The sequence below is a fragment of the Ambystoma mexicanum genome, chromosome 7p (assembly GCF_040938575.1).
Source record: "Ambystoma mexicanum isolate Mex_15411 chromosome 7p, UKY_AmexF1_1, whole genome shotgun sequence".
Lineage (NCBI taxonomy): Eukaryota > Metazoa > Chordata > Amphibia > Caudata > Ambystomatidae > Ambystoma > Ambystoma mexicanum.
Genome location: NC_090939.1, coordinates 108,382,729 through 108,399,351, shown reverse-complemented (window position 1 = coordinate 108,399,351; position 16,623 = coordinate 108,382,729). Strand labels below are relative to the sequence as shown.

Genomic DNA, 16,623 nt, shown 5'->3' with positions numbered 1-16,623 from the left:
GCGTCACTTGTCTCAAATAACACTACATTTCCCTGAAAATATTGCTGGTGTTTTTTGCCAGATGGTCTCCAAATCTTCATGAAATGCACTCCTAAACTCCTGGAGTGTCTCTCCACACCAGGCTGATGTTCCACTGCATCAACAGCAAGATTGTAATTGGTTATTTGTATCACGCTTAATACCCAGAGGTTTCTAGGCACGGACCCGGGGATCGAACCTGTGTTGCTCTGCATCGTCTTGCTTCCCAGGCGAGCGCGTTGCCCCTGAGCTATCCATCAGAGACAATAGTGCACATTCTGCTTCCATTTCTTCTATTCAATCAGCACACTGCATTGCGGAGGTTGTTGTGATGAAAAGTACATTTGTTGGTTCCAGGTCTTGCAAGACTAGCACAGTACATTGTGCGAGAGGTACTGTTTTTTTTTATTTTTTATTTGAACATGTCAAATAATCCAGATGATTTATGAAGTGTTACTGGGAGAGATGGCCCTGACGTTCCAGTTGTGAACAACCTTCATATTCCACCCTCGGCTGGCCACATACATAGATCCTAACATACATGTCAACTTCTCCCATAAAGCACTCAGCCAATTTGGTTAGGAATATCAAGGATGACCAGTGATCAAAGTGAGTAGGAACGGTCGGGAGTGGTGTTCCACTACTTTTATTTTCTTGTGTTTACCATTCCTCTACTTTTTACTGTCATATTCACCATCCTATACAGAGGATTTGTCCATTCAGGTCCCTGTGCAAGTGTAACTTTGTAATAGGAGCTTAGTTACTAGTCACTTAGACTACTGCAATGCCCCGGATGCAACAACTTGTCACATGTTGCACTATGCTTCTGCCTACCCTGTCCCCTGCCGAAAGCACAGTTCCACTACTTTTTTCAGTACACTTCTACGACTGCTGATGACCACATAATGCACCCGACTCAGAGGGGTGAATGGCACATCGCAAACACATCATTACCATCTGCGGCACCCCCATAAACCTAGACACCCGGGCTCGCCTTGGTTGATGACTAGGCGGTGGGCTTGCGGGGAAGGAGGGGATGGCTTCTGGATAGCTGACTCATTTGGAGAAGTATGGGGTGTCCAGCCATTGGATTGTGGAATTATTGGTTATCTTGTTCCCCCTGACTACCTTGTCACACAGACTTGTTCATCAAAGGAGAAATAGACTTAACAAACAATCAATGCCCGGGCACCTTCTGCTAGCATCACTTGATTGCTCTCTGGCATGCCAGAACCCTTTCCTTCATTTCTATTTCCCTTACAATAGCTCTCACTTCAGCCAGACATAAAAAAATGATATGATATGATAGGTTATTTATTACACGCTGAATACCCAGAGGTTTCTTAGCGCAGACCCGGGATCGAACCTGTGGTACTCCAGGTCGTCTTGTTTCCAAAGTGAGGACGTTGGCCCTGAGCTGTACTCCGAGACATAATAGCATATTGTACATATCACATATTTTTAGCAGCCCTGCTACATTAGACTTCCACTGACAATAATTAGCTAATGCAGTAAAAGGTTCTGTAGCATGTTTTTTCACAACATGCAATCAGAATGTATACATGCTGGCCCTGAGTTTAGCTTTGCTTTTTGTTCATGGGGCCTTTCTGGGTACCCATTAATCTGTACCTGTAGTATTTTAATGGGGGTTATGTCTGTTGACTCTGTGAGTGTGCAGACGCAATTGTTCTTTGACTCTCCTAAATGATGGCACACTTAGGCACTTTGTATTGTTCTTTGTCTCTCCCGAATGATGGCACACTTAGGTACTTTGCATTGTTCTTTGACTCTCCTAAATGATGGCACACCTAGGTACTTTGTATTGTTCTTTGTCTCTCCCGAATGATGGCACACTTAGGTACTTTGCATTGTTCTTTGACTCTCCTAAATGATGGCACACCTAGGTACTTTGTATTGTTCTTTGACTCTCCTAAATGATGGCACACTTAGGTACTTTGCATTGTTCTTTGACTCTCTTAAATGATGGCACACTTAGGTACTGTGCATTGTTCTCTGTCTCTCCTAAATGATGGCACACTTAGGTACTTTGCATTGTTCTTTTACTCTCCTAAATGATGGCACACTTAGGTACGTTGCATTGTTCTTTGACTCTCCTAAATGATGGCACACTTAGGTACTTTGCATTGTTCTTTGACTCTCCTAAATGATGACACACTTAGGTACTTTGCATTGTTCTCTGTCTCTCCTAAATGATGGCACACTTAGGTACTTTGCATTGTTCTTTTACTCTCCTAAATGATGGCACACTTAGGTACTTTGCATTGTTCTTTGACTCTCCTAAATGATGACACACTTAGATACTTTGCATTGTTCTTTGAGTCTCCTAAATAACGGCACAATTAGGTACTTTGTATTGTTCTTTGTCTCTCCTAAATCACGGCACACTTAGGTACTTTGTATTGTTCTTTGTCTCTCCTAAATGATGGCACACCTAGGTACTTTGCATTGTTCTTTGACCCTCCTAAATCACGGCACATTTAGGTACTTTGTATTGTTCTTTGTCTCTCCTAAATGATGGCACAATTAGGTACTTTGTATTGTTCTTTGTCTCTCCTAAATGTTGGCACACTTAGGTACTTTGCATTGTTCTTTGCCTCTCCTAAATGATGGCACACTTAGGTACTTTACATTGTTCTTTGCCTCTCCTAAATGATGGCACACTTAGGTACTTTGCATTGTTCTTTGACTCTTCTAAATGATGGCACACTTAGGTACTTTGTATTGTTTTCTGTCTCTCCTAAATGATGGCACACTTAGGTACTTTTCATTGTTCTTTGACTCTCCTAAATGATGACACACTTAGATACTTTGCATTGTTCTTTGAGTCTCCTAAATAACGGCACAATTAGGTACTTTGTATTGTTCTTTGTCTCTCATAAATGATGGCACACTTAGGTACTTTGCATTGTTCTTTGACTCTCCTAAATGATGGCACACTTAGGTACTTTGTAGTGTTCTTTATCTCTCCTAAATGATGGCACACTTAGGTACTTTGCATTGTTCTTTGACTCTCCTAAATCACGGCACACTTAGGTACTTTGTATTGTTCTTTGTCTCTCCTAAATTATGGCACAATTAGGTACTTTGTATTTTTCTTTGTCTCTCCTAAATGATGGCACACTTAGGTACTTTGCATTGTTCTTTGCCTCTCCTAAATGATGGCACACTTAGGCACTTTGTATCTGTGGGCATTATGTCACAGCTCGCTCAATGCTTAAGCTGTTTACTCATCCTAAAGATATTGCTGGGCTCTGGAAACATGCAATATCCAGAAATGTGTCAAGTCATTTAAATGGTTCTGGCACACAGAAAGGGACATACTTTTTGTTGCTAATTATCTTGACTTAGATCCTTGTATCAAATGTAAATGCAACTAGGGGTGGCTCATAATTACCCACGTGGGAGGATAGCTCAGCGGAAGCAAGACCAGACGGAGCAACACAGGTTCAATCCCCAGGTCCGCGTTTAGAAACCTCTGGGTATTAAGCGCTTAATAAATAACTTATCATATCTGTAAAATATGTCAGTATTTGATTATAAACTTATTGGCCTTGAAAGGCTGCTAGCACCTCATGAGATCCACATCTGACCGAATTAGTAAACTCTATCTTCTGATTATTATTAAGCTAAACAGTGATTTGACAGGCTTCATTACATAATCCCGTTTTTAAATATGAATTAAATGCGGGCACTGCTAAAGTGGAACAATATGATATGATAGGTTATTTATAACGCGCTTAATACCCAGAGGTTTCCAAGCGCGGACCCAGGGATCGAACCTGCGGTGTCATCTTGCTTCCTCTCGAGATTCCTGAGCTATCCTCCCAAGACTATATTCCTGCACCCGTGCAAGGTCGTTTGAATGCTCTCGAAAATGTACGAAATAAGCAAGTGACATCAAAGACCTGCTGACTAGTGTTTTGTTCAATTATATTTGCAAACCCAGGTTAGGCCTTACTTATTTTCCCGACCTTTTTCAGCATTACAGGAAACAGGACGAGGTGTTGCTGTAGCCCTATGCAATGCATATGAAGCTAGAAGTCTAGCTCAGGGTACATCCCCACGCCCAAGTAACAGAGGAGTCCAGGAATGTGACAGAATTACTGCTTTAATAATGACATTTCAGAAAAAGCAGCAGTGCGCACAGACACCTCAAGATCTCCAATGCTCTCAGCTCATTACAGGCTTGTCATGGACGTTTTATTACACAGTGACATCACAAACAAAAGATAGATTTCTAACACCTCAGATGCAATGGGATTGGGGCACAGTGTGGATATATATGTATTCTATATGGGATGGATGATCTAATTGGTCCGGCCATATCGGGGAGCTCCGCCTGGGACCACCTACAAGATGTTGCAACTACAGATATGTCAGGTTAGTATACTGTGATTGGGTTATGCAACAAAGTGTGAGCTTGGCGTGGAAGGCGAATATTGATTGGTCAGTGTGGGCTTTCTCAGCCTTGATGCTGTGGAAAGTTACCAGCGCATGAGCACAATTAGGGGGGACATGGACCAGAGGGTTCCGCGTTGGCCCAGTAATGTTACCACCCGCTGACTCCCCTGCCCGCAAGCAAGGACATTCTAGCTTGCAACTTCATTGTAAATTACTTCTGTATCATGTCTTCAGTTTGGTGAGAACATCAGTGTTTGTCTGGTTCGAATGAATGGGCTTGGTCTTTCATGTTCAGATCACGTGTGCAGGGACCACAAACTAAATTTTCCTGCTCACATTTTATGAGGATTTTCAGCTTTTATCCACCAGGTATCCTATCTCTTCTGCTGATGTGCAACTTTCTCTACCTCTGTGTCCTTTGTCAGACTATGCACAATGGATGTACTGTCAGCCTGGCCTGCGTTTCTCAGTGAAATCAGTGTGTCAGGCCTCTCCCTGTGTTCTTGAACCTCTTCAGTGCCTTCCATTCATTTCAATGCTGCTGTGGCTTCCATCTGGATTCATATGGCCACTCATGTTAGTTGCATTCTGCATCAAGCAAGCAGTTAAATGTATTCTTGTTTGATTGGCAGTCTGCATAAGAAAGATAGGGTGTATGTAATCTCTATCTTAGTGATTGCAAGCATGTTCTTCAGGTCTAAGAGCTGTGTGGCCTAAGTGTCTGTGTAACTTTGTGCAGGGATGCATGTGCTTCATGTCTAGTGCGTGTGTGTGTGTATGTGTTCAGCCATGTCGCCTCTTCATGATTACTTTGGTGATGTCATCCGGTTATGGTCTGTAGGTCTGCTTCAGTGAGTGGCATCTGCTACCTTGGTGGGATCCGTGGGCGTTGCGACACTGGAGTGATGGTTCGATCTATGTGAAGGGTTATCACTGTGTCCTTTAACATTCCTACGCCCTTGAACAAGTCTGGGAACTTCTCTTGTATGCACTGGAGGGAGAGCTATTGATTTCCCATAATGTTGATCTGTCCCTTATTTACTGGGTGGCCCTGCACCACTTCCGACTTGTCATAAGCGCAAGGGCGCGGGCTGTCCTGTAGCTTAATAAACATAGTCCTGCTATCAGGCTCTGGATGAAATGGATTGTGGATGCCACAATGTCATCCTTGTGATGCAGATTACACATGAACTGTTCTTTTGAGTGGAGTGGTCAGTTGGGGCCCGGTTGGAATATTCTTGCAGTGGACAGCGTTAGATGGTAGTTTTTTTATCATTTGATGTTCTGCACGCATGACATCGATGGTTGCTCCTGTGTCGACAATGAATTGATGATTTTTCCCTTTTATCTGTAGTGTTACTCTCAGAGCATTTTCGTCATCGGCTTCCACACTTATCAACCGCACATATTCTCTGCTTTGCTTATCTCTCGGGTCGTAGTCATCCCGATTTTGGTAAGTGGGTCGGTTATCATATTGTTGTTCAAAGTACAGTGGCTTGTGCATATCTTTCGCATGTCTCTTTTGAGATCTTGGATACTCTGTGTCCTCCAAGTAATTTTGCATGATCTTTAGACTGAGGTCCTCCATTGCCCTGATTATCTTGCGCTGTGGCACAAACTGCATGTTGTTGTGCGCGGTTCCAATCTTGGGTAATTTTGCACCTGGTGTCTCGGGTTGTTGGCTGTCCGGAATGGCTCTGGTGTGCTTCATCGGCTGGAAGCCTTGCAGCTTTATGCCCTGCATAAAATGGCGGCCTTTCTCTACACATCGATTGTAAGTGGTTTTCCTTTCCACACCTCGTGCTTATTTGTCCCACTGCTGGACATTGTCCTGTGGAGGGTTTTGACCCATGTGGAATCATTAGACGGGGTGAATGTGGGGATTAAGCTGTCGCTGCCCATCATTTTACCCCAGAACAAAAATAAATCATTGGAGTGGGTAAAGATGGGGATGCGCTGTCGCCGCCCATCATTTCATACCAGAATCCAGGAGAGCTGCGCAGTTGTGCGCACACCAAAATGGTTACCTAACTTGCCACCCACCAGTGTAAAGAAAGGTCTTTGTTAACAAAATCCACTGTTACTGATGTCAAAAAGTTGCTGAAATCGTGACTCATTGGACCACTTTAAAGATTCAACCTTTTTGTGGGGTTCCACATAACCATCTTACTGTAAGGAGCCCCATCAAAACAATGTTAAGCAAGGATTTACTACCATGTAAGAACCATTCCTGTTTAGAATGCATTAATCCAAGAAAGATCCCAAAATTGCATGCAGTACCAACAAAATCCTCAAGGCGGCACTAGCGGTCTAAACTCTGACAGGAGAGCTGTCTTGCAAAACTGTCTAGTGCAAAGAAAGGGGTCTCATTTCATCAAAAGTTCAAAGGGGTTGCCTGTCCTGAGAACTCTTGACACTTCAGAACTCAACACAAGAAGCCAGGAAATCACAGGGTTCTGTTAATTAAATGCAAAGTGGCTCCCTGGCCTCCTGATGTCAGCTTGCCGGACACCACACAAAGGACCCTTTCCTCTGAAAGGAATATGTTGATTTTGACTGTTTTACTGTCAACAAAGGCCTGCCTGCCAGAAGACATGTGACTGACCCAGCCAAGTCTTGGAGGCGGACTCCAACACTCTGAGGACTGAATTGAAAGTAAAATATATATTTTACAAAAACACTGATAACTCTTTGTAATCAAATGACATAAATGTATAACTTTGAGAGCCTTAATTTAAAAAATGTACCTTTAATTCAAGCCCAAACTCCAATTTGTGTGATGTTCTGGGGCAAAACCCTGCTAATTGTTAATATTACAGACACTGTGTTTCAGCTAGACAAACGAAAATGCATTGGTATGTGGGTAGATATGTGAGGAACAGTTGTATAAAATTTAATGAAGATCCAATGTTGTTTAGCACATTAAAAAGTGCTAAAAGTTGCCATTTTTGAATGCAAGCTCTTAGAAACAGCAGATTTGGGACAGAGTATACCTCATGTGATATGTGACATGGGTATGTAATTTCAAACAACTGTGTAACTGTGAAATATGTATTTTGATCATATATAGATTTGGGTGCACAGATGACAGGGGAGTTTTTTCAAGAGATCATAAATGGCTGACATCACTCTGACACAACTTAGCTCCCCCAATCAGGGGAGAAATGAAAGCTGGACCAATGACAAGTGAGAGGGGCAAGTTTAGTTATGACCAACACACACACCCACTTGCAGAACATATAAATGGACCACTGAAACTTAGGTAGGGACCTTCATTTCCATCTGCAGCTGGAAGCTCTGCCGGAAAAATCCATACTTACCTCCATCAAACTTCAAAGAGCCAACACTTAGACTCCAAGATAAACAGAGACTTCAGAACCTTAACCAAAAAGGCCACTGCCAGCAAGAGTATTTGTCAGCAGGCCTAAAAATCTTTTTGCAACTGAACTCTTCAGACAGCCGGCTGACGCCGTCTGAATTTTGCCAAGAACTTTTGCAAGAACCCGGTGACAGAAATATCCAAAGAGAAGGCAGGACCCGACCCAGAGAACCGGTGCCTAGCAGAGACCAGGCCATTGTATCCAGAGTGCTGACCCCGATGCTGTGAGCAGTTCCAGAGGCCAGGCGCTGTGAGCCGAACTCGGGAAGACCTGACCAGACTGAAGTCCATGACCAAGTCGCTTTCCGGTTCAAAATCTCTTGTGAGTACTCAGCAAAACTCAGAACACATCTCTTAGTTAAAATCATATAATTCAATCCATTTTTAATCTAAGTAGAACTGCAGCTTAGAAATTGTGTTATTCTGCCATCATTTTTAAAGCTGAAAAAGTGTTGCGTTTAAAATTTGCAAAACCAAAACGACCTCTACTAAATCGGTCATAACTCTGTAACCGTTTGGGCTAGAGACTTGCAGTAACTTTCATCTGAAAGCTTAGAATCTTAGCTTTTAATCGCACCAAGAACCACATTCCTACCCCTTATAGTTTTACCGCAATCGCGTTCGCGAATTTTGCCGCGATTTGAAAATTTCTCCACTTGCAAAAAAAATAGCTGCTTTTGCTTTCCTCTGAAAAAAATCGTTTGCCTCAGAAAAACTATCCCTGCATCATTGCTAAAGTGATCCTGGACTAATATAACTTGATTTCACTCACCCTGAACCTTCTAGAGGGAATTAAAAGCATTTTAGCATAATTTTCACTTAATTGCCAGCACATATCAAAGCACTTTTGCCTGTGGTTAAAACTCTGATTTGTAATCTTAGCTTGCTGGGGTGAACTGAATCACATTTAATTGCATTTCTGAGAACTGTGTGCTTCTTTCCATTTCCTTGCATTGCATAAAAGGGGGGGGGGTGAATTGCCAGAGAAAAGTGATTACATTGTTTTGTTGAAATCATATTGAGTATTTTCTATACTGCATTTAATTCATTCAACCTTGCATTTCCTTGAACCCTATAAAGCATTCTCTACCACATTATACTTCTGTACCTATTTAGCAGTGTGCTACCTTATCCATTTCATGTCAACTCCTTAGTGATTATAAAGAAGTGTGCTAGTGTCAGATTCTCTGTTGTTAATCTTTATCATATCAGATTAAGTGTGATAGTCAATTATTAATTTATTATAAAGTGTGATATATATATCTATTGTTTAAATTATCAAATAAACCTTTTAACTTGCAAAACAGAACTACTTCTTGGCTCAGTGGGGTCAGGAGGATTCCAAGAGAGGGGTGTTATATAGGGGTAGTCATCCAGAACGCATGAACTGGACATAAAGATATATCAATAAGGGTTTTCATTCAGTATTATAGACTAGGCGTTGACTTAGCTGTAGTGTTGAATTGAATCCTCTTACAAATTGGGGGCTCGTGCCGGACGTTTGGGTTAGAATACCACTTGTGCAGCTTAATACAGTGTGCTAACTGACGGGATACATACATCCAGTCGGATCACCACGCTGCATCACGCTGTGAAGCATTCCTCAAAAGGGACACTCCAAGAAAAGTTCTGTTCTACAAAAATAAAATACTAACTTCTGTAAGTCAGGACAGAGACCAATCTCTAGAATGACGACCTTAGTAGACATGAAAATAGCCAGAGAGCACCTCTTACATAAACTATTGTGAGAGGTGAATGGGCTGAGCAGGGCCAGGATGCCTGGTTGCAGGCCATCACGCGACAGGTCACTGAAACAGGGTCAGACCTATGGAGAGATCAGGGTCCATTACTTGTGGCCCTGAGTGAACTATAGATGGCCTCTAAGGCCAAAGATGAACACGACAAGATTGTTAGGATAGCGGCATACCTGTACCTATATGTGGGAGACATGCAGGATAGATGTGCTGAAAGCCAAAATCTGGCAAATAGGCAACAGATGGCGTTAGAGAAGGTCCAATCTGACCTGGTCTCTTCTGAGCAGAGGCTGCAGAGGAGCCAGGAGTCAGAAGATGATAGTAGGCAGTACATCATTAAAATAAAAGAGGATATGGACATCCTGCAACAGGAAAAGGTAGAACAGGATACCAGATTTCTGGCCTTGCAGAAGGAATACCAAGAAGGTTTGGACTCCCTACTGCAAAACCAGAAAAAGCTGGAGCAACAACTGGACTTCAACAGGGTATGTGCTGAGCAGGTAGTCACCCTGCAAGGCCACCTAGATAGAGTGAAGGCAGAGAGCAACAAACTAATTCTGAAAGACCTGGATACCCAGGCAGAGTTTGATCAGGAGCCCCAGAAAGCTGGTGCCTTCCAAAGGCAAAGGGACGACCTGGCAGCACAGATGCAGGCTCTCAGTCAGGAAAGAGACACTTTAGGCCAGGAAGTCTGCCACTTAAAAAAGGAAATTGAAGAAAATCACCTGGCCCTCCAGGGGCTGGGTGACCTCCAAAAAGAAAACCAGAACTTGGTAGAGCACACCAGAAGGGTGGAGGATGCTCTAGCAAGAAAGGAGCAGGCCAATAGGGACATTGCCCAGGAGGTAACCCTCCTGCAGCAAAGACTGGCCCAGTACTCCAGGACCAATCAGGAAGCACAGAGAGAGAATGAGGCTCTCTGCCAGCACAATGAGAGGCTCCAGCAACAGGTAGCGATGCAGTAGAGACTGATAGAGTCTAGTAAGGCCTTAACTGAGGAACTGAAGGCACAAATGCAGGCTCTTGCATTGCAACAGGGAGCAGGGGCGGATAGAGATGAGGTTCGCTGGGAAATGGAAACTCAGGAGCATAACCTCAGGAGCCCTAGTACCAGAGGCCCTCATACCTCTCAGTCCCTGGACTCTGCCACCCCCATGTCCCCTGGCGCACGTGAGCACAGGGCCACAGGGATGGCAGATTACTATCCAGCCAGAAGCATGGGGCTCATAGGCCAGTACCACCCAGGAATGGAGGGGCGGGCATCCGGGTATGGGCACCCAAGCACAGTGCAATTTAATGGGGAACCCCAGGAGAGTAGGCCCATTAAGGGCATCCTGAAAACCTCTGCCCAGTTAGGTCAGTGGAGGGGGTACCCATCAAATCCTGGCAGCAAGGAGGAATCTGAAGACTCCTCTGAACTGCGCAGGACACAGGAGACCAGGTCCCCACATTCTGCCAGCCATTCCCAGGCTCGCAGAATCCGGGAAAACCTGGAAGAGCAGACAGGAACCTCTGGGAGCAGTGCCTCTGAGTCAGAGGATGAATGGACAAGGGTTGCCCGAACCAAAAAGGCCAATAAGGCAAAAAGGGCCTTGCTTAAGGACCCCTTAAAGCAGATTAAGGCGATCAGGAGCGTCATCACGCCTTACCATAAGAACGCTAAGTATTCTGTTTGGGAGCACTTAGAGTTGTTTGAGCAAATGATGGAGACTTTCCATTTGAAGGACAGCCAAAGCTGTATTCAATATGTAAAGTGGACCTTCTCCCCGGAATACTCCAGTTTCTTTGCGGGGCTGGAGGACCAAAATCATTTAAGATGGTCCACCTATAAGGCGGCCATCTTGAAACATTTTTCCATTCATAGAAATCCTCAAGAGGCTCGCAAGGCAGCCTACAATTTACAATGTGGGGAGGATCAGGCCCCACAAGAATTTGTGCAGGAGTTAAAGCGTGCTTTTGCGCAGACCACCAGAAGGGTGCGCACAGACAGTAGAGAATTCATTAATACATTTTTTCATGCCTTGCCCAAATATATCATGACCCAGCTCGTGAGGGATTTTCACGAGAAAAGATCTTTAGACTGGGTCATTGAACAGGCTACCCGGGTCTATGAGGTGCAGAAACCGGTAGATAGCAAAAGAAATGCCCAGAAAAACCCCAAAGCCAACAGCACCCCTGCTGCTGCCAAGGTGGCAGAGGTAAAGGTCACCCCCGTTTTGGATTTGGAGATGGGGGGGGCCTAAAAACATACCTGCACCTAATAATGCTAGGCCCAGAAGGTCCTCGGGCCAGTCACAGGCAGGGAGTGAAAGAGGTAGTCCCCCCAATGGGGTCCCTCGCTCTCCTGACTATGTAAGTCCTCGCTACAAAGGTAACAGTCCAATCCTGGGTTATGTGTGGACTCCCCCAGCCCAAGGGGGGGGATCCAACCGAGCACCGAACCCAGGGAACTTCCCTCCAAACTTCCCACAGGAGGGCAGAAATTTACCAAACCCTGGGCAGAACTTTTTCCCCAGATATCCACCCGACTTTCAGCCCCAAAACCATCCATCCTTCTTTCCCCAATTCCCTGAGCCCAGACCACTGAATCCGGGAGAGGGGAGGCCAAGGGTGGAGGGGTACCCAAATCTTCCCAACCCGGGGTATTACCAGAGGAGGGGCAGCTACCCTTCCCGGGATCAGCCCAGGGGAGAAAACAGGGCCCCGTATCAGCCTGAGCGGGTTTCCCAGTTAGAGCGCCAGGTTCAAAACATGGCGCGGGATATGGGTCACATACTGAGGGCTCAGCAGAACCCTCAGATCAGCATGCCGGAGCAGAACGCACCCAACTCTGGACCTGGTGCTCCAGAACAATGACGGGGGCAGCACCCCGATAACTCACCGGTTCCCAGGGAGGAGGCACAAAGGGAAGGGGGGTGTAAAGCCTTGGAGGAAGCTTCCTTCTTCACTTGTAAACAGCCCCTGGAAACCCAGGAACCGGAAACAAAATCTCTTGCCCCTGAAAGTCTGCCTCCTAAGGAGCAGAGGGGGGGTAGGAGAAACAAAAGACCCAAACAGACTCAGTTTGAGGAGGAGGTACAGATCTTCCAATTTGAGGGAGAGTGATCCTCAGAGGATCCTGGGAAAAGGATCTTCTCCTTCAGAGAGGGGGGAACTCCTCCCAAAGAAAAATGGGTCCCTAGGGATGCAAATCCAGACTGGGGAGATGTGGAGACTGAGCTACCGCCGCCCACCATCTCATCCCAGAACCAACAGCAAGAAAATCCCCTGGTTCAAACCCATCCTGGTGACTGCCTCCAAAAAGGGGGGGGGCAGCCCAGAACTGGAGCCAGGGGAACCCACAATGGCTCTGATCTCCAGTTGCCAACTTTTTCTTTCAGATTCCCAAGACTCTCCACAGAATTCTGCCCAAATCTCTTCGCTAGCGATGTCCAAAACCAGAAAATTAGCCCACCAGTTGTCCAAAAATGTACATTATCTGTGCCCCCTTGAGGAGAAGGAAGGAAGATATTATGCCCCGGTACAAGTACAGGGACAGGGTACAATTTTGGCACTGGTGGACACTGGATCTCAAGCTACCCTTCTGTCCAGAAGGGCCTTTGACGAACTGAATGCAGGAAGGGGAGAGAATTACCAAATTCTTCTCACCCCTCTTCCTGGACAACTGCAGAACTTTGACGGGAAGGAAATTCCCGTCGAGGGGACGGCAGACTTGGACATTAAAATTGGGCGACATAAGTTGAAACACCCGGTCATAGTTGTGACCCCAGAGGGAACCCCTTGTTTACTAGGGAATGACCTCCTGAGAAGGTTGTCACCCCTAATAGATTGCGTAAACAAGGTCCTCTGGACCCAGACTAGCCGACCAATAAAATTAAAACAGAGTGTCAACCATGTTAGTTTAAACGGCACCTGCCACATGGTTGAACAAAAATCTGACCAAGTAGAATTTCACTTCCAGAATAGCCAAATTCCAGACGTGACAATAATAGCAGTAGGACAACAGACTGGTGATGGGGGGTCCTCTCTATTTCTGAAAATCAACCTTCCTTCCAGTTTAAGGTGGTATTCCACACTGGAAGGAAACACTCTGAGATTCTATACTAATCCACAATCAGAAACTCCCACTCCTATAGTCCAGAAAGATGTGAAATCAGCTCAGAGCCTGGCTGATATTCAGCAAATTGGAGAGCAGTTGTTCATCCCTGTTCAGTTAAATGATGGGAAGGACTCTGTTCCCGCTCGAGTGTGCGTGAACAATGGTAAGAGCTTCATTAGCGAAGCCATGTTCCGCCAACTCCCAAAAGATCCAGCCATTCCCACATTCAAACTGATAGACAAATGGGAAATGGACCTGGAAGCACCTAATTCCAAACAGCTCCGGCCAAGCAGGTGTATGCTCAAAATCTCCATTGGCAACAAGAGCATAGTCCACAACTGTTGGGTCGTGCGAGACGTCCCTGCCGCCTTTTACTTAGGCAGTGACATTCTGAATCGCTTTGCCATTAGTTTGGACCTAATAAACTTCAAAGCTTGGTCCCGATTAGAGGATAATCCCATGGGCTTTGATGATCCAGAAAAAGCATTTAGGTCAGCTCAATTGCTACCTTATGCAGTTGAAATTCAGGTTAAAGAGGAGGTCACCATCCCAGAAAGGACCCGACAATTCTCCCTGGAAGTGAAAGTTAAAAGAGGACAATATCTGCAAAACCCTGATGCTTATATACATCTAAATGCTTCTCTCCAACAGCAAGGGTTGGGGGTAAACCCAACACCATTAGTAAACATAGAACCTGACACCATTCCAATAGAGGTGGATAACAGCGACTTAAAGAGTATTACTCTAGCCGCAGGCACCATTATTGGAATGGCGGTTGATGACCGACATTTTTCCATCGACTTAGTAAATGAACTGTTAGGACCAATCCCCAAGGACTGTTTTGACAGTGACAGTGATGACAATACAACCCCAGACAGGATTTTTACCCGGCATGGGGGGAACTTCCTGGTGTACACTTCCTGCCCCTATGGTAAGGAAGAAGTGACTTGTGACTTCAGGAGGTATGAGGTGATTTTCCAGGTCCATGAGGGCTGCCTTTCCCACCTGAAGCCTCCGGTCCAAATCAGCACTCTGACCAGGGACTTCTCCACCCAGCTGGAGGAGGCCGCAGAGATAGCCAAACCAGAAGTCTTTCCAGGCTTCAGGCAGATGGTGGAAGAGAGAGTCAACCTAGCTGACGCCTGTGTGACTCTGGAACAAAAGCAAAAGTTGAAACAAGTTTTCTTGGATTTCCAAGATCTCTTTACGGTAGACTCATATGACTGTGGTCGCACCGACATCCACACAACAACAATCCCCACGGACCCTGGCATGACTCCTGTGTTTGTGAAGCAATATCGCTTGCCTCTCGCATCAATGGAGTCCCTTACTGAAATAATTAAGAACCTTGAGTCCCGGGGAATAATCCGTCCAGTCCACAGCACCTTCAATAATCCGGTGCTGGGAATATTGAAGCCAAACGGCCAGTGGAGACTCTGCGCCGACCTCAAGGAGCTCAACAAACGGGTCCATACTTCCCGATGGCCTCTGCCCTACATTGACCAAGGGCTGGCCCAGATCCAGGGGTCACAGGTATTCACTGCAATAGACCTGACCAATGGATACTGGACCGTGCCTGTCAGTAGGGAGGACCAATACAAGCTGGCTTTTACCTTTGGGGGCCAGCAATACACATGGACCCGGACTCCCTTCGGATACCTTAACTCTGGTAATGAGTTCAACATTTTCCTACATAAGGCCATGCCCGACATGGGTGCGAGGGGTAACCTGGCTTATGTAGATGATGTCCTCATCAAAAGTTCATCTGTGGAGGAACACATAGCGGAGATCCGTTATGTTCTGACGCAGTTGAGGGCCGCCGGAGCAAAACTTTCCTTTCAGAAAGCACAGTGGTGTAGAACCCGTGTTAATTTCTTGGGGCATGAGATTACTCCTCAGGGTCTCTGTCCCCAGGAAAAGAAAGTGGAAGCACTTCAGAAACTGAAAGACCCCACAACTCTGCGGGAACTAAGGAGCCTCCTTGGACTGACTAATTACAGCAGAAAGTTCATTGAGGGCTACGCAGAGATCACCAGACCCCTGATTCATCTCCTGAAGGGGGGGGTCAAGTGGGAATGGGGTCCAGAACAAGCCGAGGCAGTAAAACAACTCAAAAGAAGCCTCTCACAAACGCCTTGCCTAGCTTACCCTGTCAGAAACAAGGAGTTCTTCCTGGAGACGGGGTTCTCTAATACGTGCTTGACGGCAGTATTATACCAAAAGCATGACAAGGTCAATAAAGTAATCTCCTATGCGAGCAAAACTTTATCCTCTGTTGAGGAAAAATTCAACGATTGTGAGAAGGCACTCCTGGCAACGGTGTGGGCATTGAAGAATTACCGCCCGTTTATCCAGGGGGAACACATCATAGTGGAGACTCCACACCAGCCTCTGGAATATCTCCAAAGTGACAGAATCCGGGCCGGAAATGTGAGTAATTCCCGAATTACTTCCTGGATTCTGTCAATGCAAGGCTTTCCTGTGGAGGTCAGATATGGCCAAAACAAGAAGAGTCCACTCGCGCAAGTTCTGGCTGACTTGCATGATTGTGCCAGAGAAAACTGTCTCGAGGACGAAAGTCTAAAAATCAAGGACAACACGGAGGCATACCTTAATTCCCCACACAAAGTCTTTGAAGAGGACAAGTGTGAGGGAATGCCCACTGTGTATGTGGATGGATGCTCTTACCATGTTGACAACAACGGGGAGAAAGAACTGGTGGCTGGCGTAGGGAATGCATGGGTGAATGAGTCCCCAGAACCCTCCGCTGGATACAAAATTGGTCCCCGAAGTAGTCAGGTGGCAGAATTGATGGCTGTGCATCAGGCCATCGTCACTGCTGTCCAGCATCAACTCCACGAACTGGTCATAATCACAGATTCGGATTATGTACGGAACGGGTTCGTGGAGCACCTGGTTAATTGGAAAACCAGAGACATGTTATGTGCTAA

At 45.6% G+C, this 16,623-nt stretch overlaps 1 protein-coding gene across 2 annotated transcripts in view; it reads left to right on the top strand.

Moving 5' to 3' along the window:
• Positions 1 to 16,623, top strand: part of DRD3 (dopamine receptor D3) — a 1,457,150-nt gene that overhangs the window by 669,276 nt on the left and 771,251 nt on the right. The window lies entirely within an intron of this gene.